Source organism: Eschrichtius robustus, chromosome 5 (assembly GCF_028021215.1).
Source record: "Eschrichtius robustus isolate mEscRob2 chromosome 5, mEscRob2.pri, whole genome shotgun sequence".
In the NCBI taxonomy this organism is placed as follows: domain Eukaryota; kingdom Metazoa; phylum Chordata; class Mammalia; order Artiodactyla; family Eschrichtiidae; genus Eschrichtius; species Eschrichtius robustus.
Window position 1 is genome coordinate 68,303,280 of NC_090828.1, and position 25,536 is coordinate 68,328,815.

Here is a 25,536-nt window from a genome sequence, read left to right on the forward strand (position 1 = left end):
CATTTTATAGACAGAAGACTAAGACTCAGAAGTAATAATATGCAAAGTAACAACAGGAAAAGTCAGAATTTGAATTCAGTTCTGTTTTCAAAGATTGACTTAATGACACTATAACTAAATGATTTATGCAGGGAGATTCAAGGGGTAACCTATACTTGCAGCAATTGATGAGTTTCCATTATTAACACATTACTTTTAAATTATGAGGTAGATAACTACATGAGAGAAAATTAGATAAATGGGTGAATATTTTTTAAAAAATACTCTTTCTCTCTGGCACCATGTGCTTTGTACTATACCTAACAAATAGCCTTAGATATAGACATATACCTACCTGTTAGGGGTCCTAATTAATACTTTACCTTCTTTGCTTACTCTCACATTACTATATCCAATTTCCATCTTCTCATGATTTTTCACCATTTCTACCTGATGACTGTCATCACTTTGTTGTAGGGTTTTGGAACATCATCCTTTTATCATCCTTTCTGCCATAAATGTCGCTGGGGCTTAATAATAAAAATGACAACCAATGCTGTGGCAATCATTCTGTCTCCACATCTGTGAGGTAGTGACCATTCTCTACTCTCCCACTTGTACTGACTTATAAAACTAAGTCACTAATAAATGGCAGATCAGGGGTATGAATCCAAGCTGTCTGATTCCAGAGATAGTGATTTTCAGGTGTCAGTGGTTCTTACTAAGCAAACAACAGGAACATAATTTCTCCTCTATCTGCCTTTTGTCCCCTTATGCAGTTCAGATAAAGAGGAAATCTCTGTCTCTTAAATTTCGAGATATGATCTGTTGTTTCAGAGCATCTTTCTATTGGAAAAATTTGTGCAAAATTTCTAAGTGCTCTCAAATACTTCTATGCATAACCTGAGAGGTTTCTTAGGTGAAGCTAAATTCTAAATAACTTTTAATTTAATTTTAATCGATTCAGGAAAGATATGTTAGGTTTTGCCCTGCACCTTTTTACATACGTTTACACAAGTATTACTTAAACAATTACTTAATAGAATACAAACCTTATGTTTCAAATTGAAGGTATATTTCTAATATTTAACAGAAAATTCTCCCAGTGAATTAATCACAAAGTTCCTCACATCTGGATTCATTGCCATGATTTGGTGGTAGCATTTGATCTGACTTGAGAGGGTGTAGGTAATATGTGATAAATTGCTTAGCAAATTAGAAATTAGGACCTTTGACATGTTAAATTAGGCTAGGGCACCTGAAAATTGAAGAGAGATAGTTTTCGACATGCAATACAAGACACTGAGTACTCAGCGACAGGTACGAGTTCTTCCTTACTATTGTGTCTGCAAACGCAGGTTGTTTCCTTGATGGCCTATGTTGCTTGGGGATTAGACACTCAAGCCAAAATACTGATCTCAAACTTGTTTGGGTGACTCGCTGATATTTACAAAAATATTTCAGGATGATGCCTGCCAACCAGAGTCGTCCTTGTTTTAGCAGAACTCAGGACTTTGCCAGAAAAATGCCACGGGAAAAATGTAAAAGCATATAGACTCACAAATTTCATTTTGGTCTTATCAAGTATGAAAAAAAATCATTAAGTATATTCAGAGGTTCTATCATGTGACTGCTTGGCCATAACAATAAATATATATATAAATAACATAAATACATAAACAACAGTTTTGGACTTTTATAGACATCTGCTTTGAAATTACTTTTGTTACTAAAAATGAAAAACGGTATCATATGAGAACCTAAATCAAGTTATGGTTTAAAATATATATTGTCAAACATCTTCATCAATAAAAAAGTGGTCAAGGTCAGCTCACAATGTAGCATTTCATAAAATCCCCCCAAAGAAATAATGTTTCCTGATATTCTGCACAGACTGCTATTAGATGGGAAAAAAAGATGTTCTCCTATGAATCAGTGGCTAGCAGAGCAAATGCTGGGCTAATTGGTGCTATCTCTGGTCTCCAGGAAACTTTCTTCTCTCAGAGGATGAGAATGACAATAACGATACATAAACATTCTGACGGAGATCTGGAAATGAAATAGCAACATCTGGGTTACTGGTTTCTCAAGGTAAGATGATTGGAGGTCCTTGGAGACAGACAGCTTTACATACCACCTTTGATTTTGCAGTCTTGAATTGCTCATCTGTAAAGCACTTTTGTTGACTGAAGGATCTGTGAATCAGAATGAACAAAGACATATTCACATTATAGCAGATATGTGGATACACACTTCAGTCTAAGTGTCAAAGCTCAGCAGATATTTTTATAAAAGGAATATCTCACTTGCCAAGAGTGACACTTGAAAACTAGCTTCACTTAGCATCTCTGAGTCTCATGAAGATTGCACAGCAGCCAAAACACTATCTAAGGCATAAGACCAAATAAATAAGCACCTTATCACTCAGTGATTTTGCCTTCATTTTCTTCTGACTGATAGAATAAATGTTAAATAGCATAAGGTATTAGTTGGGTGTATGTGCCAGCCATTAATACGCCTACATTTTGTTTAGGAAGTGATTTATTAAAATATGATTAAAATATTCTACTAATATTAAAATATTAGTAGATTAAAATATTAATCTACTAATAACTGTCTAAGATATTTTCTGTATATCTAACAGAGGTGGCAGCCACTTGGATATGCCCAAATTTTCCAGTTTTCTGAGTTCAGTCTCTCTTTGGTTTATCATTCGAATACTTAAGTTCTCATACTATGCACGTAGTAACCGGTAGTTACTGCTCATTAATAATTTCAAAAAGCAGGAATTTCCTGAGTCTTAGTTTCCCAGTCACCTCTTGCTCTGATTCCTTGCTTCCACTGTATTCTAGATGTTGCTTGGATCTCACCTCCTGCAGCCGATCTCTTCTCCCCATCTGGTGCTCATCCAAAGTTGCATCACAGACTCTTTGCAATTCCCTAAATCAGTTAGGAAAATGAGACTGTAGTAGGGCAAGAGTTTTCCTCAATGTCTGGGTGTATTGGGGGGTGGGGTGGAGTTACATCATAGTACAGTACCAGAAACAACCAGAAATCGAATCCTATACACACCTGTTCTTAAAAATTCCTCAGACTTTTCTGCTACTAACTACTTCCTCTCCACAGATAACCCCAGACACTCACACTGCTCCTGGAAGCTTGCTCATGTCTCCTTTTAAACAGCCTTGCCAACCAGATTAAACAGTCAGTCGATTTAGCACGCAAGACTCAAGACGAGATAAGGAAACAAATCTTTTACTCTCTTCCCATTGCAAATGCTCCACCAGCTCCCTCCACCCCCCCAGATCCTCTCTAGGGACTTTTTCTTCCCTGTTCCCTGGGTAAAATCTAGTAAACATTCCATAACATTTATGATCCCTTTCCTATCATAAACACCTTTAAATCACGAAAGAGACTTAGTTCAGCAATTAAATTGCCTTGTACTCTTACCAGTAAATACTTTGAAGCTTTTTTTAAATTAAAGCTTTTCCCCAGGCCCCACTGGGGGTTCAATGAGGGCGGAAAGCCTGGGGCATCACCTGTACTTGGCTCCACACCCCACTGCCCTTCTCTTGCTTCTCCACAGTGAACAGCCCTGGGCCTTTCGGTGTTAAAAGTAGAGGGAGGCAAGAGAAGTAAAGAGCAGGAAAGATCGGCTTGATTGGAACCCAAAATATTCAGTGTTAGTTTCATCTAGGATAACAGATGTCTTAAATTTGAGTCATTTATCTTCTTTTGTGTTGTATTCATGAGTTTTTGGAGGATCCTTTTGTTCTGGAGGAGGCTAAATTAAAATCGTTCTTTTAATTCAGGCTACGGATTCGTCTAGCATAGTATTGCCCTGCCAGCCACTAGTTTCCTATGGTCCATTCTACGCGGACTGTCTCTCTCACCAAGTGCCACACAGGGGAAGAGTCCATTTAAGCTGAGTCCAAGTTCCCCCTTGATGCTCACGTACACCAGTGGGAAACACTCAGCACCCATGTATTTTAGGTATTCCTGAAAGAACTGCTTCTCCTCGCCCTACTGTCTGAAACCAGCCAGCCACAATCACTCACCTTTAGGAAGGTTTTTCAGGGGCAGATCCTGAAACACTAGTTAAGCTCCTTGTAGAATGAACTTGAAACCCTGCTCACACAGCTTAAGGTAAAGAGGAGGTCCCCTCTCTTCCACCATGATGGGAGAATTAGAAGAAATGCATTGTAACCCTTTTCAAAGAAACTTCCCTCCAATTTCCAGTGTCATTCTTCCATCTGGTCCAACATTATTTAAAGACTGGTAGTAGGGGTTCAGTTAAAATTGGCAATACTTACTCAGAACCACCTCCTTTGGAAGCTCTCCTTAGGGACCTAGCATTTTGTTTTGAAATATACATATGGGTGCCACCTATTCTTGGGTCTCAGTCAAAAGTAAGGAAAATATTGTTGCTTTTATCATCTTGTTGCAAGAAAAAGCAAAATCCCGTTTCCTCCCTAAGAGGATTCTATAGCCATATTTTAAAATAAGAAAACTTCTCTAGCTGCAAAAGAATTGGTGGTTCTACATTGTCCTCCAAAGATACTGTTATACTGTGTACCACCCTTGGCTTAAGTGTAAAACTGAAATCAACTACTGCATCATGGTATCTCCATAGGCCTCTGGTGTACCTATAGGAAAAAAATATGCTTAAGTGTGAATATTTTCTGAGCTCCTTTGGTCTTGCTGCTCAGTAAAAAAAAGAAAAATCTGCTAGAATAAGAAAAAGAAAGAAAGAAAGGCAGTGTTTGGAGAAGTTGAAGGTTTTTTTCTCCCCACACTTCAGTAGGATAGTTACTTCAGAATACTCTAGACACACAAAGCTGGCCACCAGAAGTAAAACTTAGATGAGACGTCTAAAGAATGGGAATAATAATAATATTTTCCTTTAAGAGTTTTTGTCAGAATTTAAACTGTGAGTCTAAGTAGTGAGTATTCATTAAATGTATTATTACCATTATCTTTATTAAGGTGTTTGACATTTTTGCCTGTGACAGATGTGGTTTTTATTGTAGTTATTGGGTTTTATTATGTTATGATCTCTGTGGATTTATGTTCATTTCCCTGCTAACTAAAGAGATTGAGCATATTAGTGGACAATCCAATGATCTGATTTTTTAATAGGATAACTTAATGTTATTACCAGTTTTTAGACATATTTTGTGTTTTCTTTACTATTCTTAGTTTGATTCTTTTTCTTCTTTCACATCTTTTGTCAAATTAATAGATTTTCATAATCCTCTTTATTTTATTCATCTATCTATTTGGAAGCACTAGGTGGCATTTCCTTTATTTTTTTCTTAAATTTTAACGTACATATTAACTTTTACCTTCCTCAAGAAGTTAAAATTATTTTGCATTTCTATTGTCCTTCTTATACAACTTTCTATTGTCCTTCTATTGTTGTGTCCTTATACAACACAGAGTTTAACCTTTTCTATCAATCGAACACCCGACAGTCCAATCTTATCCTAATATCCAATCTTATCCTTTAAAAGATACAAGTGTTAAAATTACCAATATTTTATAACTCTCTGTTTACTGAGGCAGACTGTAAAGTTACATGGCATAGGGCATGGTTACAGGGAAAGAAGAATTGGGAACAATAATGCCATCCTCTCAGCTGGTATCAGCTTTTTTACTTTGACACATGGAAGATATTACTCCTTTGTCTTCTATCATCTATTTTTCCTGGTGGCCTACTGTTATATTTAATTATTGTTGCTGTTTGGGTTATGTCTCTTTTCTTCTTGGTGGTTTTTAAGATTTTCTCTTTATCATTGATGTTCTGCCGATTAACTGCAGTGTTTCTAAAAGTGGATTCATCTTATTTATTCTGCTTGGTACCCAGGGTGTATTCCCAATGTAACATTCTTTTTTCAAATCTGAAAAATTGTCTCTAAATTTGGACTAATCTGACATTATCTAAAAATATGACTCTATCATTTCTTTCAGTCTCATTTAGAACACCATTGATATAACTGGGTATAAGGTGGACCTTTTCAGTTTATTCCTCATATTTCAACACTCTTTTTCTTTCTTTTTTGCTCAGGCTATGTTCTGCATAAATACCTTAGGAAAATATTTTAACTTACTAATTTTCTTTTCACCTGTGTCCACAGTATATACTAGTTATTGATGTTCCCCTCCTTTGCCCGCCCCCCCCAACTCCCAGTACCTATAATTGTCTTTTTTTTTTTTTTTTTTTGCCTTGCCGTGCGGCATGCGGGATCCTAGTTCCCCAACCAGGGTTCAAAGCCATGCCCTCTGCATCGGAAGTGCAGGGTCTTAACAACTGGACTGCCAGGGAGTTCCCTATAATTGTCATTTTCAAAGCTTTGAATTGGTTTCTTTTCTCATCCACCAGATACTGTATCATGTTTGCCTCTTTTTCTTTCTTAATTTCTTTCTCTTTTTAAAATTAAACTTGTTTCCTTCATCTCTCAGAGACAATCTTATTTATGTTCAAGCACTTGTCAGACAGTTGTAAAAATATATTATCGTTTCCAGCAGTGCTTTCCCAATGATAATGTGCATATTAGTTACCTGATGCTTATGTCAGACAATGAATTTTGATGTAACTGGTCCGAGGTGAGGCTGAGAGTCTGCATTTCTGACGAACTCCAAGGTGAGGCTGATGCTTCTAGTCCGAGGGTCAAGGTCCTAGAGTTTATGATCTATTGTTTGGTATGTTTTTTTATTGTCAATATTTATTTATTTGGCTACGTCAGGTCTTAGTTGTGGCACGCAGGAGCTTTTGTTGTGGCGTGTGGGCTTCTCTCTAGTTGAGGCACACAAGCTCAGTAGTTGTGGTGCACGGGCTTAGTTGCCCCGCGGCATGTGGGATCTTAGTTCCCCAACCAGGGATCAAACCCGTGTCTCCTGCATTGGAAGGCAGATTCTTAACCACTGGACCACCAGGGAAGTCCCTTATTGTCTTTATTAGCCTTAGATGCCTTCATGTGTTTGGGATGTTTGTTTTCAGACTCATTTTGAGTGGAAATTATTTTAACTTAGATCTGTTGTTTTCCTCCTCAAGCAACTTGTACCCCACCCCTGACACACACACACACACACACACACACACACACACACACACACCTCCCATTCCTGTGATTTTACGACTGACACCACACAACTCCTTGGGTTCCTGGTCCAGAACCAAGTCTTTTAATGATGCTTACGTACTCCTGGTGTGCGGACTACTGGAGAGGTGTCAGACATGTTCAAGGAGACAGTGCACACTTTTGCTCATTCCTGGTCTTGAGTCTATACCTGTGTCCTTCTCCCCCCAGGAGGTGAGTAGCAACAGCCCCTTTTATTCCCAGCCACATTTCATGAGTGGAGCAGTGGACTTCTGGCCCAAGCCCCTGGCTTCAAGCAGTGAGATCAGATCCCACTTCCTATCTTACCACCTTGCACGAACACCTTTAATCCACTTTACTCTCCAGTAGCCGAACACCTGGATTCAGGAGGTCTCTGGCTCAGTCCCACTCAGCCGTTTTCATTTCTGTTCCATTGCCTCTGTAGAAATGTTTGTCTTCTTTTTAAGGACAGGTATATATTTTGGCTTTATCTTTGAAAATTTTACCTGTTACCATCATGTATTTGGAACAGAGAGAGTGGACCAGCATGTGAACATACAGAGACACCTCAACCAGGTATCTTTTCCTACATTTTTTAGCTGGATCAGAGTCTTCATGTGTGGAATTAAATTTAAGCACAGATCTTAAAAAAATACAAAGTGAATAATTATTGGTAATAAAAGGTTGGTTCCATCCTTTTGTATGTCATTTTAAAAAATTAGGTCTAAAAGTTTTGTTTTAGAAAAGAGTGTTTTTCGAAGTGAAGTTTAAGTACCATACCTTGTGTGTAGAAATACTGCAGAACTTGTAAAAAAAAAAAAAAGTGTTATGAAGAAATATCACATATAAAAATGTAACTTCTCCAAAAACTTAAACCAAAAAAAAGGCATTTATGTATATTTAAATGGTAATATTTAAGTGTATATCTGCCCAACCCACAACTGAACATTAATTCATATATTTACCGACTGCCTATATGTGTCTACAATGAGTCTGGATAATTCAGTCTGCAAATCCCTCCATGGTATTAAATTCATAATGTTGAAAGGGACCCTAATCTGGTACAATTGCTTTCTTACAAGACTGTCTAATAAACTGCTTCAGAAAAAATAATTTGGCTAAAGCTTTCTTTCACAAATATCAGAATAGTCTTCTGCAAGTTACTTTTGTGATTTGTTGCAGGGACTTTTGTGGCTAGTGGCAGTGGAGCAGATTGGAATATTCTCACCATGGGAGTGGGGATCCCAGTCCAACCCTAATTCTGTCCCTAATATAAGATCAGAGCTTAAGGCAATTTATTCTGGCTCTTTGTGTCTCAGTTTCACATACAGAAAATTACCGAGAATTTTGTTTGCTCTAACAAATCACTGGGAGGCTGAAACGTGGTAACAGGCATAAATAAGTTTTTAGAAAAGTTAAATAAGAAATACAGTAAAAAGAAGGACAGTGAATTCAAATTAGCTATCTATATTGCCTCACTTTCAAGACTAGGGCTAACCTTCTCCCGTTAGGAGCTCAGAAGACAGTAAAGGACTGCATTATTTTGGTAGTCAAATCTAATTGTATCAGCAGCATATGGCACATATAAAATACACTTTCTTTCATATAATGTGGTTTTCCAGGAGGCCTTGAGCTAAACAACTCCTTACCCTTCTCCCTCTTACTGCCATTCTTCTCTCTTTTACAACATCCTTCTTACCTTTTGGTTAGCGGGTCATAAGCTCAGAATGAATTCGGAAGCTAAAACATATTTCAGCAATTAGCACCCTAGAAACTCAAGCTGTTTTTTGGCAATATTCTAAAAAGATGATTTCAGCACCTTTCATCCCCAGCTTGCTTGATAATTCACATTCCTGTGTCCTTGGACTTGGCAGGCTCTCCAGTGCTAGAGGCACATTCTTAGGTTGGTGAGGAAAGTGTGAGCCACTTAAAGATGCTAAATAGGGACGTCAGCTACATCTGAACTAGATAGACTGAGTTAGTGGGGTTTTGTTCCTGGCCCGTTCTCTCTATTTTTAAATGTTATTGTACTCAGAGCTATTCTGAACATTTTAGTTAACTCCCTGCCATCCACCTACCTATCTTATTATTAGCTACTCTCTCTAGAAATATTTTTAAAGAAGTTTAAAAAGAGATGAAACAAAATGTCTTCCAAACCACTTCTACATCTGGCTTCAGAGAACTGAGCAGCTCTTAGCTGCTTTTGTATCATATTTCTCAGAGGCAGGAATAACTGAAAGCCAAAAAGAGACTAGGGAATTTGGTCCAACATGGAAAGTCCTTTATATTTTAAGTTACTTTACATTCTCAGACACAGGTGATAATTACCCATTCAGAAAAAATTAATGTTTAGTCCTTCTCTAGTTAAAATAACAATAGCATTGTGAACATTAACGAATAAGGATAATTACAATTGGGTTTTTTTTGAGAAGGTACATAACCATTTTTCCTCCACTCCCTCAATTCACAAACAAGTGTTTCCCAACCAGCCAAGTGTATATCTTGTTTGTCTCCAAACTGGATCTAAATAAAAAGTCAGTAAAGTGACCAAAAGCCTAGAGGGGACCTAAGAGAAACCTACATGAGGTTAATGCCAGGAACTTATATCCTCTATTTGGGCTACTCAAGATCTCTTTCTTTTCTTCTCTTTGGCTGCTTGCTCTGGTAGCTGGTGTTGCAAAGAGTTCTAATTCTAAAATTGTGTGATCAAAAGATTCTAAAGAAAATAAACAATAGGAGTCTTTGGAGCATAAGTTCACTGTTTGTACACATTTAACATAGGGTATCTAAGAAAGAATAGGGTGCACATTTGGTTGGAGAGTGGCAAAAACTTCAAAATCAGGAGGTTAAGGTTCTGGTCCTAACTCTGGTTGGTTCTCTATAGTACTAAAAAAGCTCTCAGTTGGGAACGCATGTCAAAATACACTACTAGCTTTCCTACCATATATTGCCAGATATACTACTAGACCCCACCACTAAGTTCTCTGAATCAGAGTCTTGGAGAGTAGAGCTCAGTTGCATGTTTTTAAAAGGTTCCACAGAGGATTCTGATGTGTGCCCCTCATGGACAAATACTAAGCCAGCTGATCTTCAAGTTTCCTTCCCATTTTGGCATTCTTTGAGTCTATGACTCTATCTATGTATCAGAATTCTAGCAAATTGTTGTAAAGAAGAAACTAGAGAAAGAGAAGCAAAAATGCAAACAGAAGGAAGTGTGTATAAAAATAAGAAAAGAAATCAATGAAATCTAAAACAGTAGAACAATAGGGAAAATACATGAAACCAAAACTGACCTTTTAGAAAGCTTGTTACAATCGGTAAAATTCTAGCCAGCTTAGTAAAGAAAAAAATAAAAGAGAAAAGACATGTTATAAATATCAGAAAGATGGGATAGCACTACAGACTCTGCAGGCTTTTAAAATAATTAGGAAATACTATGAATGATTCTTCATCCATAAATTCAACAACATAGATGACATGGACCATTCCTCAAAACCCACAAACAACCAAAACTCACTCTAGATGTAATAGATGACTTGAATAGTTCTATAACTATTAGCTAAATTATATTCATGTTTTAAAACCTATCAAAAGAAGAAATCCCCCATGGCCAGGAGATTTCACTGGCAAATATTTAAAGAAAAAATATCATCAATTCTACACCATCTTTTCCAGAAAATTACAAGAGGATAATACACTTCACAACTAGGCCAGTGTTATCCTGATACTAAAACACTAGGCAAAGACAGTATAAAATCAATAGCGCTTACAACATAAGCAAAAATCCTTAATAAAATACCAGCAAATAAAATCCAGAAGTATATGAGAGGAATGATACATCATGACTAAGTGGGGATTTCCCCAGGACTATAAGTCTTGTTCAGTATTTAAAAATCAATCAATGTAATGGCCCATATTAACAGTCTAAAAAAGAAAAGCCACCTGATCCTATCATTTGATGTAGGAAAAAACACACGAAAAATTAAACATCAATTCAAAATAAAAACTCTCAGCAAACTAGGAATAGAAGATAACTTCTTCAACTGGATAAAAAGTATCTACATCCCTCCCCCCAAAAAAGAAGCTATCATCGTAGTTAACAGTGACTTAAAGATTTGCCCCTAAAATTAGGAGCAAGGCAAGGATGCCCACTCCCACCACTTCAATCTAGCATCATACTGGATGTCCTAGGCAAAACCCATAGAAATGTACAACACAGGGAGTGAATCCTAACAGTTAATAATCATGTACATTAGCTCATCAGCTGTAACAAATGTACCATACCAATGCAAGATGTTAATAGTGAAGAATAACAGAGGAAACTGTGTGTGAAGACGGGTGGGTAGAACGGGGAGTATATAGGAATTCTGTATACTTTCTGCTCAATTTTTCTGTAAACCTAAAACTGTTTTAAAATACAAAGTTTATTAATTAAAAGACAAAAGTTAATTTTACTATATATTAATTTCAAAAATAAAAATTTAAAAGAGACATAGAGAGGATAACTAATTAATTACCCAAAAATGGAAGTGACTAGAAGGCCCGGTGAGAGCGGGACAAGAAAAATGCAGACTTTTGCAATGGATATCTTGCCATCTTTATATTCCAGTTTCAGTTGGTTAATTAATTCCTTTCTCAATCTATTTTCATGACTGACTGGAAGTAAGAATTTGATTTTGTTTTACTTTCAAAGAAGGAAATTATTATCATGCAGTCCTTGTTAATATTTCAGGTAGCCTGAAGCAGTAGTTTCTTCTGTTGTTACTGACAGAGCCATTAAACTGTGATTTCTTTTTAGTAACCTTCTTTCTACACATTGCAGACTCCATTCAGCTGCTTCTCAAGAGTTATTGAGATAGCTTGAGATATTGTTCCACTACACTTATCATCCTCCACATTTTTATTGAAGGTATTTGATTGGTACCACAACATGTCTGGATTAATATATAATAAACATCTTTTTAAGCAGTGACCAGTCCTTTTATGATATGGCATAGCCACACTATTATGATAAATTGCCTTAAACAAGTTCAACTTGATAACTATGAAAAAGGTTACATTGTTCTTCAATTATCCTTTTAATCAATCTCCCAGGATAATCATTCTGCCTAAAAATATGTTTCTCAATACTAATTTCATTATCTAGGTGATTCTCATCACTAATCATTAGAGTGTGATTCTCCATATTCTTAACAACTCTAACTTAAATGGGTGATTAGACTCAATATGCAGGATATTACCTGCACGGTGGTCTTGATAATATAGTCTCCATTGTAACTATCTTCGCTTCATCTTACTAATAGATGTTAAAAAAGAAAAAAATCTCTTATTAAACCCTTCCACAGTAAATCATATATCTAAAGGAAGATTACTTTTCAAAAAAAAGAGATAATAAAGGATTTTCTTTCCTTTATGCCAAGAAAACCTTCTTGTAAAATTTTGCTACCCTGACTATCATTGAGCCTTTTAAAGTAATAGAAGCAAACATCCTTTCAAAATATTGGCAAAGCGTTTAGGGATCCTATGTTGAAGATGTGGATTTAAAAAAAAAGATGTAACTTTAATTATGGAGAGTAGAATAGTTCTGGGGCTCTTCTAGTTTTGTTTAGTATCCCTCACTAGACTAATCCATTTTCACAAAATAGGCCTTGATAAAGCAGTCCTGATTTTGCCATGCTGCAACATACACCACCTAGTGACAACTGGCAGAACTTCAGTGTAAGTGTTTGTGAGGTACCACTAAATACAAGCTCTAAACACATCTCTGGGTTAACCTTCACCTTCTACATGACAGTGTGTGAAATAATTTTATACATTCCTCTCACTTACATAATGTCTTCCTCTCTTAAACATGTTTTCCTCACCTCAGGGCCAGTCTTTAACCTGTGTTTATAATTATTTGTTATAAACTATGACTTTGCTTGGGTTTTAGGAAAATGTCATCTAGACAACCCTACTTGCATCTGAGTTTGGGTTACAGAGCAATTCCAGAACCAGTTTCTAAGATAAAACAAAATAGAAGCTGTATTCTGACCCTTTCATGTGTGTTTGTTGACTCGAGTTAATAAGTTTATTGATTATATTATAATTATTATTATTTACACTTTAGGTTCTAAAAATTTATAATTTATTATAAATTTCTCAGTATGGAAATATTTTCAAAATTACTTTTGTTTTCACTCTTTAAAATTTAACTTTTATACGGTAAAAATTCATACAGTAGAATTAGATACAGTAAATTTTTTATTCAGCAAAATTAAGGAGATATTTTTAAGCTATTATAAAATCAACATATTCTGTAGACATCTATTTTAACAGTGAAGAGAAAGTTGACACACTCTCACTCATTTGAATATTAGCTTTGATTTTCAGGAAACTTTCTCATATCCTCCCTTTTCCCAGGAGAGTAAACATATGCTATTTCCTTTAAAACAAGATCCTGTCCATTTGCTTGCCAATGATTGTGATGGTTTGCCAGAAAAAGAAAAAATACATCCCACCATTTTTTGTCACAATGACTTACACCAGCTTAAGCAGCAGACTTCGTAAACCAAGACTTATCACTTCAAGGTTATTTCCATGTGACCTGTGGAGAATACTGATGAATAGGAGGGGAAAGCATGTGGCTTTCTCTGCTGTAGGGCTGAACTCCTCAGTGCGAGACTAGAAGGCAGTCCTGAGTGTTGTGAAGTAATCATTAAGTTGCACGCTTGTCATTTCTTGTACATTCACTCAGAACTAATGCACATCACTTTTTCCAATTACAATCATTCCACCATTTAACAAGCACAAAAGGCCTTAGATTCCAATTTGCCACTGATGCCTCCCTCTCACTTGCTTATTTCTTGGAATTTCCATCTTGCTAGGTGTGTGTGGCTCCAATAATATGGAGCATTCACTTTTCCTAAAACAAACTTGCAAATAGAGGTGACAAGAACAGCTGGTCTCACGTTGGAGGTCAGGCCATTTTCACTGTTTTGATAATTTTTCTGTTCCTGCAATTCTTTTCTGCTGTTTTAAATACATGTTATTTCTTGGTTTCCTTATTGCCAAAGCTAAACATAAATCACCTTGTGAGGTGCTATATATGTTTCTGTCCAGGCTTCTCTGCTGGTCGTATCAACCCTTCTCTGGTATATATGTCTCATTTCATTTGGTTTCTCAAATCGGTTTCTGTCTTCACAAGCACATGACATAAACAAGCAATCAACAGGCTAGAGAAACACCATTGTCTTCATACTTCGTTAACTTCTGCTTCCTTCAGTGAGTATTAATATGCCGGAATGAGCTGTGAAACGTGCTAGCTTTGGATACGCAGCCTTAAACACGAGCTACATATAAGAGGAAATTGGTATTTTCATTTGCTGCACATGCTTTAATGATATTAAGCAATCTAATATGGTGCATACGCCAGATTTCAGTAATGCTTCTCTTGAGAATTTCAAACGGTAATAGCAATTTAAAATGACAGCCTTACATTTATATAGCTCCTTTCATCTCAGAGGTCTTTACACTTTATAAAGCTATATGGAGCAATCATTTCACTTACCCACCACAGAAATTCTGCCACCTCTAGGGCAAATCTGGTCTTACTTTCAAAATTGACTCAACATTACAGACAATTATGACAAGAGGCGAAAAGCAACAGTCAATGAAAACTGAATAGGGAATACAGAAAGGTAAAATAATTTCCAAAAGAAATTTTAGCCAAAAGGTAAAAATCAAGCAAACAAACAAAAATTCCCTGAGGTTATTTAATAACCGGCAGTGCACAGGACTGTGAACTCCCATGCCAGCCACTATTCCATTTCAGGGATAACAAATTTAAGGCTAATTCTCTGAAGGTTGAATTTAGATTAGTGAAAGCAAAAACTCAAAAAAAAAAAAAGAGTTCTTACACAGCCAGAAAAAAAAAAAAAAAAAAGGCTTAAAGTATTACAATTCTAAATAAAGATGTGTCATGTTTCTCCCTGCTTAAAATCCTACCAATTCCCCTCTACTCCTACATCCTTCTAGCACTGGACACACACACAATTTAGCACCCCAAATTTTTGAAAATTATTTACAGGATATATTACTTAAAAGCATTTTAAAGGCCTCTCAGGATGTCTGTGATCACTTTTCTTTTTCTAAATATAAATATATTTAGAAATTATGTAAGGAAAACTAACAACAAATTTACATTTAGGTCTGGGCACTTGGGTGGGCACCTAACGTGTTCTAAGTCGTTCAAGGCTCTGTCTAGACTTCACCGCTCTGCCAATGTCCGGAGTAAGCAAATGCAAAGCGGCCATAACCAGAGCAAAAATGATCTCAGTGGTCACGCCAGCCCTGTCTTAACTACCTTTTCTTGCCTGGTATTGCCAGTGTTGCTGGTATGCCCACATTCCACAACCCTTTAAACCAGACAATCCCAGCACTTCTAGGATATCCAGAACTATTCTAGGTATTGGGGTCAGGACTCTTTCAAAACCAGACTCTCTCAGAGCCCTGAGCACTGTCGAGAGATAAGTGCTTTCTTCTTTATCTCACAGTCTTCTCCTCCTTATGGCTAATCTGTTGTACTTTAGGCATTATTGAAAAAATTTAGGCTATGGGCAAATGTGAATTCATTTGAGATTTTTTACCTTATAGCTAAATCCTAGGCATTCTCAAGGAAATGTTGGGATTTGAGAACTCCATAAAATATAGAAATAGCAGCTGGATGAAGAATTGCCTTTTAGTAAGTTCATTATGTAGGGAATATTTTTTTATTTAAACCTCATTGCATTCATTTAAGAAATTACAAAAGTGACATATCTATTGAAGAAAATCTAGAAAAGACAAGAAAACAGAAGAAAAAAAGAAAATGTTACTGTTAATACCTTAGGGAAAAGCTCCCCCCCCCCACCATTTTCTTGGGTTCATACATATCTTCCCAACTTTTTGTTTAAAAATATATGATAATAGTGGTGTGCTGGTAAATGTTTAACACTGACTCTCCAGAAAAATAAATACGGCTCTGATTTGTAGCATTTGCCAATTTCCATAGTGAAATTACTCTCACCATGGCTGATAACAAAACTTGAATAAGCCACAGGGGCTTGGGAAACTTAAATGAGAGGCAGGTTAGGTAGGAATTCTGGCAAACTGAAGCATTCATGCTCCACCACTGATGACATATAAACCCCATGTTGCCGGATATTATTATTTTTAAAAGGAAACCTCCTGAATACTGTAAAAACACCTTTTGGGTTCAGATCTGTCCTATGTACCAGGATCTTCTGCCCATAATAGTCACTAGCAGTGGCTTGCCCTGCAGTGGGATTCGAGATATTAGCTTTTCCTTGTATCTAATTCCTATAAGAAATAGGTCTTATTTCTACCTCATCTATTTATTTCTCAAAAATGTATGCAATATTTGTTGATAGTAAGACCAAAGTGGTTTTTCTAGCATGACAGTTTTAACATGTCAGTACAGTAGACAAATTATCAAGTGTTGAAACACTAGCACTGATGTGTATTTTTTTCCATTTTAGGTGATACTAGAGTGTTTGCGTAGAGCCACCAGGTGCCTATCCTCCTACATGACTTATTACCCATCTTTGAGTTGTCAAATATGTAATGTCCAGCTGTCACGAGCCCAAGAAATGCCAATCTGTCTAGTTTGGGGGAAAAAATACCTAGAGAAATATGATTTCCAATGGGATTTTATATCTAGTTTCCCCCAGACAGGAAAATGAGTATTTTCATGCTAAGAGAGGACCAACAAGCCCACTTCTTGCTACAGACTTTACTTGTAGCCCAACATACAGCCTTTTGGGTATAACATCATCCTTTTGAATTGTTTGCATAGTTGATTTAAATTCACAGCATGTTTCACACACTCTTAGATACAGTGTAGCAAGTTCCACCTGTAGGAAAATATTTTTTTCTTCCTTTTATAAACAAACAGAACACTAGTAGTGTAAGAAGAGAAACATTTTCAAACCTCAGAAACAACCAGCCCTTTCCACACTTACGGACTAATGCAAAATTTTTAATGCATTTTTCCTGTGTAGCAATTGTTTTGCTTTGAAATCTCTGTTATCGACTACCCTTCATAGTAAATGATAAATGACAATGTATGTTCCTCAAGGTGTACTATTTCAAATTTGGGGCAAAGAGCCAAGTGTTAGTGTTAGAATTCTAGTTTTCCCCCGTGTTCCCCTGTATTTGAAAATCAAAATTTTGTAATAAGTCCAAATTTTTGGAGTCTTAAGTGAAACCCCATGGTTCAGCAATCGGGTGTCAACAAAGTCAGGAGACCTGCGTTCTTTTTAAATCTATTCTCAGCTAGTAACAACAGTTTCTTACTCTCTGAAATACTTTAATTTCTTACAGGGAGGTTTGTGAGGATCAAATGAGTTAATTCACATGAAAGCACTTTGCAACTTCAATTCCTTTACAAATATAAGACAGTTTTGTTATTAAGAACCAGCAGGAGAGGGCAGTAGAAAAGATATGAGAAAGGGAATTTAAGTGAAAGCAAACTCTTGGTTCTCCACAGCATTGTTCTAAATTTGTACAGAGTTCAGATTTGATGGATGATTAAGCATGAGAAGCCAGTCAAGGAATGAGCACAGATGAAGCAGGCTAGGACAAATGCAAACTATGGACACTGAAAAATTCACATGAGCCCACATTTACACTGTTTACAATCTTAGGAGATTTATATATTTCCTGATGAACATCAACAGACCTCCTAAAAGGCTATGAATTTCAAGTTAGTTAAAATTCCCACGCTTGGGTTATATTTTAAAAGTTTTTCTGGATAGACTGGAGCAGTGATACTCAAACTTCACTGTGCATAAAAATACTCTAAGGACCTAGTCAAAATTGGATATTCTGAGATCTACCCATGAAGGTTATGAATTGAAAGATCTGTGTGAGATTCATGAAGCTGTATTTTTAAAAAGAACCACTGCAAGTCCAATGTCATGAATTAAGACAGAGGGTAGGAAAGTTCACAGTGTGCTTAAGGAGATGCTGAAATATAGAAGTTTCACATTTGGATGATTAGGAGCCTGGTAAGACTATTAAGCATAAGAAGAAACACTGTAGACTAGTGAAGACTATAGGCATTAATAGTCCCCAAGGACTTGTGCCTTCCTGTATCCATGCCCTTAAATAGTCTCCTCTGACATCAGCTCTAAGTTTCGCCATGTGACTTGCTTTGGATTGTTGGAAAATAGCAAACGTGACACGAACAGAGAAAGCGTTTGTGTGTTGGGGTGTAAACCCCATTACAGCTTCTAGGAGTCCTGTGACCATCACTATGTGAACAAGCCTGGGTGACAATGCTGGTGACAGATGGCCAATCACTTCAGTGTGCTCACCTGAGATCTGGCACCAATGACCAGACATGATGTTGAGACCATCTTTACACAACCAGCTTTACGATAGATAATGACACAGGCTAAATTTGCAAGGTTGGATTTAACTCTGGATGTGTTGAATTTGAACTTCTGATGAAACATTTATGAGGAACTCCATAGCAGATAAGATGATCTGCAGCATAAGTGAACGGTTAGCAAAGGCCTAAGGAAAAGGGTTTAGAAGGTACTTACTCAGAGATTGTAACTTAGACCATAAGAGTATAAAATTGATACTAGAGGACTTAGGGTCTTAACAAAGACCTTCCTTTAATTTTCTCAGGGGAAAAGTAAACAGCAAATAGCAGAGCCTTGAGGAACTGAAAGGTTGTCAGGAGAACCAGGACAAGAATGTCACAGAAAACAAAAAAGAAGAGACTTCTAGAGAGTCATAGCAGAAGGGTATCAAATGTTCAGAGGAGGCATAAAATAATGGCTCAAAAAGGCCTGTGGTTTGAGCAGTTTAAATTGGTGGGTGTAGAAAAATGATACGAAATTGACTTCTGGTTTTAACGGCTAAAGGAAGGAGTTAGACACTGAGTGTCAAATGCTTTTCTCTTTTTTTAAAATTCATTTACCTATTTTTTGGCTGTGTTGGTTGGGTCTTTGTCGCTGCACACAGGCTTTCTCTAGTTGCGGCGAGCAGGGGCTGCTCTTTGTTGCGGTGTGTGGGCTTCTCATTGCAGTGGCTTCTCTTGTTGCAGAGCACTGGCCCTAGGCGCGCGGGCTTCAGTAGTTGTGGCTCGTGGGCTCTAGAGTGCAGGCTCAGTAGTTGTGGCGCTGGGCTTAGTTGCTCCACGGCATGTGGGATCTTCCTGGATCAGGGCTCGAACCCGTGTCTCCCTGCATTGACAGGCAGATTCTTAACCACTGCGCCACCAGGGAAGCCCCCTCAAATGCTTTTGAAGAAATGGGGTAAAAGAAAGATAAGAGGAAGAAGATACATTTTTAAATAGTTAGAAAATGTCAATAAAAACCTGTTTTATTAACAATTTGATGCATCATTCATTAAATGAGACAGTAAAAGCCAAAGGGATGTATTCAAGTTAAATGCATAATTTTTATTTTGATATCTTTGCCTATGATGGGTTATCTTTGGTATCATTTCCAGAAAATCTGTAGAAAAAATGCATACTTAATTTAGGTATCACTTATCGAATGTATGTTTACCTCTGTTCCCTCCAAAACCTTGCTAAAATGCCAGCAAAGTTTGGTTGTTTGATTTGTTGATTTAACAAAAAAATTAAGGCAAAGGACAAAAAAATGAGGGTAAAGAAGTGGTAAATAAGACAGCAGAATATTCTGTTCTCTGTAATGGACACCAACACAACTTTGGAAAATAGAATGGTGGTGAATGAATCATAATTGACTTGGCAGTTTGGAAAAACTGAAAATTAACTGCTTTAAGAGCAAGAAGCTAAAAAGCAAGCAAATTTGCAAAGCAGAATCCTGAATATGATTAGAAATTAAAGATACTAGGGGCCTAAGAAGATAGGAATTAAAGAAAATAGGAGGATTTTGTGACATTTGTAAGAAACATTCAAGCTTTCAAGTCTCTTCTACCCATTCATCCAGGTCAGCACTCCTCCCAGATCATCCTAAAATTGGGTTTTCAAGACTAAGCACAAGTAAAATCAAGAAGACTTACCGAAAAGGGGTATTGACAGTCTACATATTGAATTTTGAGACCGCTAATCCCCCTTACTCTACCTGGCTCTAAGAACACTGGCTATGTTGAGCATACGCCAACCCTCCACCCACTTTACCCAGTGTTAGAGATCGAGAAATTTGCCATCTAGAATAAAAGATGTGCAGATACTGATGAGCAGAAAGCCTCCAACAAAACGAGAACTTGGGAATTCAAAGTATGTTAGCAGATATTTCATTGTAGGTTTGGTAACTGAAGTCAAGGAAACTCAGAGTGAGAGAGAAACAAAAAGAGAGAAACAGACCATAGAATCTAACATATGAATAATGGAAAATTCAACAGGAGAGAACAAAGAAACAGCAGGGAGGAAATCATCAATAAAAAAGTTAGAGACACATTTCCAGCCTAGAAGAACAAGAGGGGACAGTTTCAACAGACCCAGTGCAACGAATAATAAAAGAACCCCACCAAAGCACATTGCTGTGATATTTCACTATTCTGGCGGTTAAGAGAAGATCCGAAAATCTAACAGAATATGAAACAGACCTATGCAAATGATGAGAAATCAGAATACCATCAAACTTCTTGACAGCCTTGCCAGAGGGAAAACCAATGGGCCAAATCCTTTAAAGTTCTGAGGGAATATTATGTCCATCCCAGGATTCTATACCTACTCAAATTATCAATCAACTCTAAAGTCATTTTATCATTAATTAGTCATGCAAGTTTTCAAAATATTTACCTCCAATATACCATTTTTCTAGAAAGTTTTGAAGTTGCATGCTCCACCAAAATAAAATGAAAAAAAAAAAGAAAGAGAAAGGTATGAATTAAACATCAGAAAGAGTTGAGAAATATTCCCAGAATAATAATACTGGGAGGTGCTAAGTCAACAGCCATGTTAGAGTTCTAGAGAACCAGCCCAGATTGAAGCCATAATTAAACTGACATATTATTTGGTATGTTTGAATATAAAGAAGAGATATATAGAGTTCTGTTAAAGAATTTAGGGATGAAAAGGTGATTGGGATATACAAAACTAAACAAATGGAAAAATAAAGCAATTAACAATTGTAGGCACAGTGGAGAATATACGAGAGTTAAAATCTTCTATGGCAGAAAGTCAAAATGTTTTTAAATTTTTAGAAAATCAAAAAATGGCAAAGTAATTTTTTAAAACTTCAGCAAAAAATGAAAAAGCCTGAAGCATAACTGAAAAATGTTATAATAGTTAAATATGTAGATACCTTCATTATACTCTTCTCTCTACTTTTTCATTTGAAAATTTATCTAATAAAAATAAAATTATCTAATAAATAATAAAAATAAAATAAATTGCTAAATGGAATATCAAGGTAAATACCAGAAGAAATAACAGAGATTGCTGAAGACGTTTGCCTCTGGAAAGCAGAAATGATTGGTAAGAAGATGTGGAGTAGGGCATTAGGGTAAGAATATCCTTTCTGTGAATGCTCATCATTATATTTTGATTCTTATAAGGAAAAATTATCAATTCCACTAAGATATGTTTTCATAATTGAAAACAAGTACTTGGGGATTTTTTAGAAAAAAATTAACTGATATAAGAATAACTTGAATTTTTTAGAGAGAAACCTAGTTTTATCCAATAGAATAATTTAAAAATTAGCCAAAATAATGGTGACTATTAAATTTGGGGGAAATTCTGTATCTTCATAGGTTGCTAGTTTCATGTTCAAGGTTATTTTTCTGGGTTATAGTTAGAGCAGCAATTCAGAAGGCTAACCGGACTTGACCTTAGGAAATACATAGAGTGAGATACAAATCGTTTGCCCCATATCAAAAATCATAGAATCCTATAGTTAGAAACTGTCTTGGAAGTTATCATCACCCAGAACTTTCAGGTTGTTGATGAGGAAACTGAGGCCTCAAGTCATAAATTGACATGTCACATAATTATATCAGCATAAAATTGTATAAAAACAACTCAGCAGCTGGCAAATCACATAACTAAATTTTGTTCCTTTATTGGGTATGAAGGTATGAAGACAGAGCTTATTTTCCGCCAAGAGAATGACAGTCGAAAGTTGCTAGTTGCTGGGGCCACCTAAAGATAATAAATCTTTGTATTTGGACACATTCTTTGTTTCAGGAGACACATCAAGATAGTTTATTTACACACGTATAAGTCAAATACCCATTTAAAATGAGATCATTTTAAATCATCTTGTAGATGTTACAAATAAGTGTGGTAATTACAATGGGTTTATTTTTAGTCAAATTGTGCTCTTGCAGGAAAGTAGAAATGGATTTTGTTGTGTGCTAAATCGTTTCCCCCTATAAGATATATATGTTGAAGCCCCCAGTATCTCAGAATGTGGTTGTTTTTGGAGATGGAGCCTTTAAAGAGATCGTTATGTTAAAATGAGGCCCTTAGAATGGACCCTAATCCAATCAGACTAGTGTCCTTATAAGAAGAGGAAATTTGGACCCACAGAGGAAAGATGATGTGAGGGCATTGTGAGAAGATGGCCAGGTACAAGCCAAGGAGAGAGGACTCAAAAAAAAAAAACTAGACCTTGATCTTGGACTTCTAGCCTCTAGAACTGTGAGAAAATAAATTTCTGTTGTTTAAGCCGCCGAGTTTCTGGTATTTTGCTGTGGCAGCCTGAGTAAACTAATGCAGACTTCAAGAGGAAGCTTTTAGAATGGAGTATGGCTTGTCCTGTATAATCAAGTACTACGGACTGTGCTGTCGCCTGGGTAGTGGAGTCTGCTTTTATGTATGTTTTGGGGGACGTGGGGACTTGGAGTGAACTGGAAGAGTGGAGCTGATTCTGGGCCCCATCCATGGCAGCTGCTCCAACCCCTCCTCGAGCTGCGCCCTGAGGAACTTAACGTTAATGGAAACTTCAGAATAGACACTCTTGCTGAAAAAGGAAGGGTGGAGGGCTCAGAATTGTATTCCTTAGAATACTGAATGAGATAACATCATATTTTGTACTCCATGTTGGTAAAGCTGAACTTCCATGTTTTACTCCACCTTTCAAATTTTTACAGATTTATTTTTTAAAAAAATTAGGGCAGTTGTCCATGAATCTAAAGGCCAAGGCTATCTTTTAAACTAGGATTTTACAATACTTTGCACAGTTCTGTAGTGAGTTTCTACTTTAAAAATTATTAGGATGAGAGTAGGAAAAACTGTTATCTTTTCCAGTGGTCTTTGCTTATAGCATTTTTGCTTATATACATGGATAACAAGCTTAAAATACGTTTCTTAATCATTCTATTTGTGAACATTTGAGTGTATAATATTAGATAACACAGATTTCAAGTCAGGCACCTGAGTTTGGTGTCTCGCCTCACAACTGTGAGACCTTAGGCAAGTCACCTAGACTCTTTCACCTTAGTTATGTTGCTTATAAAATGAGAATAATACTACTGCCTAATTCACAGCATTGCTTTAAGGATTAAATAAGATGTATATAAATCCCTTAGCGTGGTACCTTGAAGATAAATCATTCTTTCATCAAACTGAGACATTCTAAATACCACGGAATTGCTTCTCTTCTAGATGTTCATAGAGCTTTTTCTAGCATGAATATTCTTAGACTCTTTTTAAACAGTCAAAATTTTTAAAAACACTTTTTTCTTTTGCCATCTGAGGTTTAAATCTTTCATTATATCCACATAAGTGGACATTTTCTTAACTCTGGAGAAGTTATATTGCTTTGTAAGCATAAAACAAAATTAGTGTTACGTGGCATTGAGTGATCCCAAGTCCAACCGCTTGACAAAAACTAGCCTGTGTCTACCTGTGCAGCACAATCTGTTTATTCTACATTGCAATATCAATTTAGAAATGCCACTTTTCTTGAGAAGCAAGTAATTATCTGGAAGAAACATATTTTATCACTCCCCGTGGCTGGTATCAGGCAGCAAATCTTCCATCTCTGGCACATGATCCCATGTTTCCTTACAAATTGTGCTGCTGAGCAGTACTGTACCTTAACACTTTTAAATAAGATCTTGACACTTGTGTCATTGTGCAGGCTTGGATCTGGGTGACAGGATTTTTTTCCCCTTAATTTAAACGCACTATTTTTCATCAAATGACAAGCATACATTATGGTCTCCATTCTAACCAAGGCTCTAAAGGCTATTTCAATTTGACTAGAGTGGTCTTCTGCCAAATGGCTACTCTAGGTTACACTGTGCACATTACCCACCAGAAAGCACAGAGTTGATGAGAGTGCACTGTCAACTATCCTGCACATCGATATGGGGGTTATTTGATTTGAAATTGGATTCTAGCCTTCCTTGATCTGTTGTATAAATGGAGAAGCATGTGTTGAAATTCCTACACAGTTTATCAAGAATGTGATGTACCTTTCATCCTCTAGAGTTTGTCTTTTACTTTGTCGGACTCCAGCACAAGTTCGCATCTCAGTGATCAATATTCAAAGCTAAAAGTAGAAGAGCTTTTCTTTTTTTCGTTAAATGGAAAGAAAACTTAGGAAAAATTATTCTATGCATGTATTTCTTCTGGGATACGAGTTGGGCGCAAGTTGCAGACTTTTGTAGCAGAGTGGCTTCATGACCCTTCTTTAAACATTTAAGACTTAGTTCAGAAGTTCACTGAATATGATGAGACATGATTCTTAAGTATGGAGCCTTCAAAAAAACTCTTCTAAATATATAATATTCTCAGCCAGACATGTCAGTCATTGTCAAGATGAAAGTCGTTTAAATGCTAAGTTCCTGGTAAACTGCATCTGTATTGTAGAGCTCTATTCACAAAGCAGTACCTTAGCAGTATGTGTAGAGCATACAAAAATATATCATTTTATTATGGGACATACTGAACTCGGTATTGTGATGTGAGTTTGGGAGGGAGGGATTTTGCTATGCAAGTTACATGCTTATCACCAGTATGTGGACAGCCCTAAGGGCAGCACAGAGAACTTCAGAGAAAACATATTAAAAGGGCATGGGGGAAGCATCGTTTTGACCTACATAAAAGGGCCTTTGTATAGATCTCATGAGCACAAGATTTTATTTTTTGAGTGGATAAAGATGTGCAGTTTCTTTAGAATCAAAGGTAGGTTGGCAACACTCTCAGTAAATGGCAAAATAATTATGAGTGTATTTGGTATTCAATGTAAAACATTTATCACTTTGAATGGTCTTGGCATCAGGGCAGCTGTAATAGGCAATCCCACAAGAATCCCTTTGTAATTTAGCATTAATTGATGTTCCTTCATTGTAACAGCAGTTGATAAGTTAAAAGACACTGAATTGAAAAAGGAAAATAAAACGCTTTGACCAGTCCTTTACAGCTTCTGCCAGTGACTGGGAAAAAAATTAGCTCTAAAATACAGCAGACAGAAACAGTACCCAATCTTCTAAGAATAGGAGTGAGGACTGGTTGTGTTTG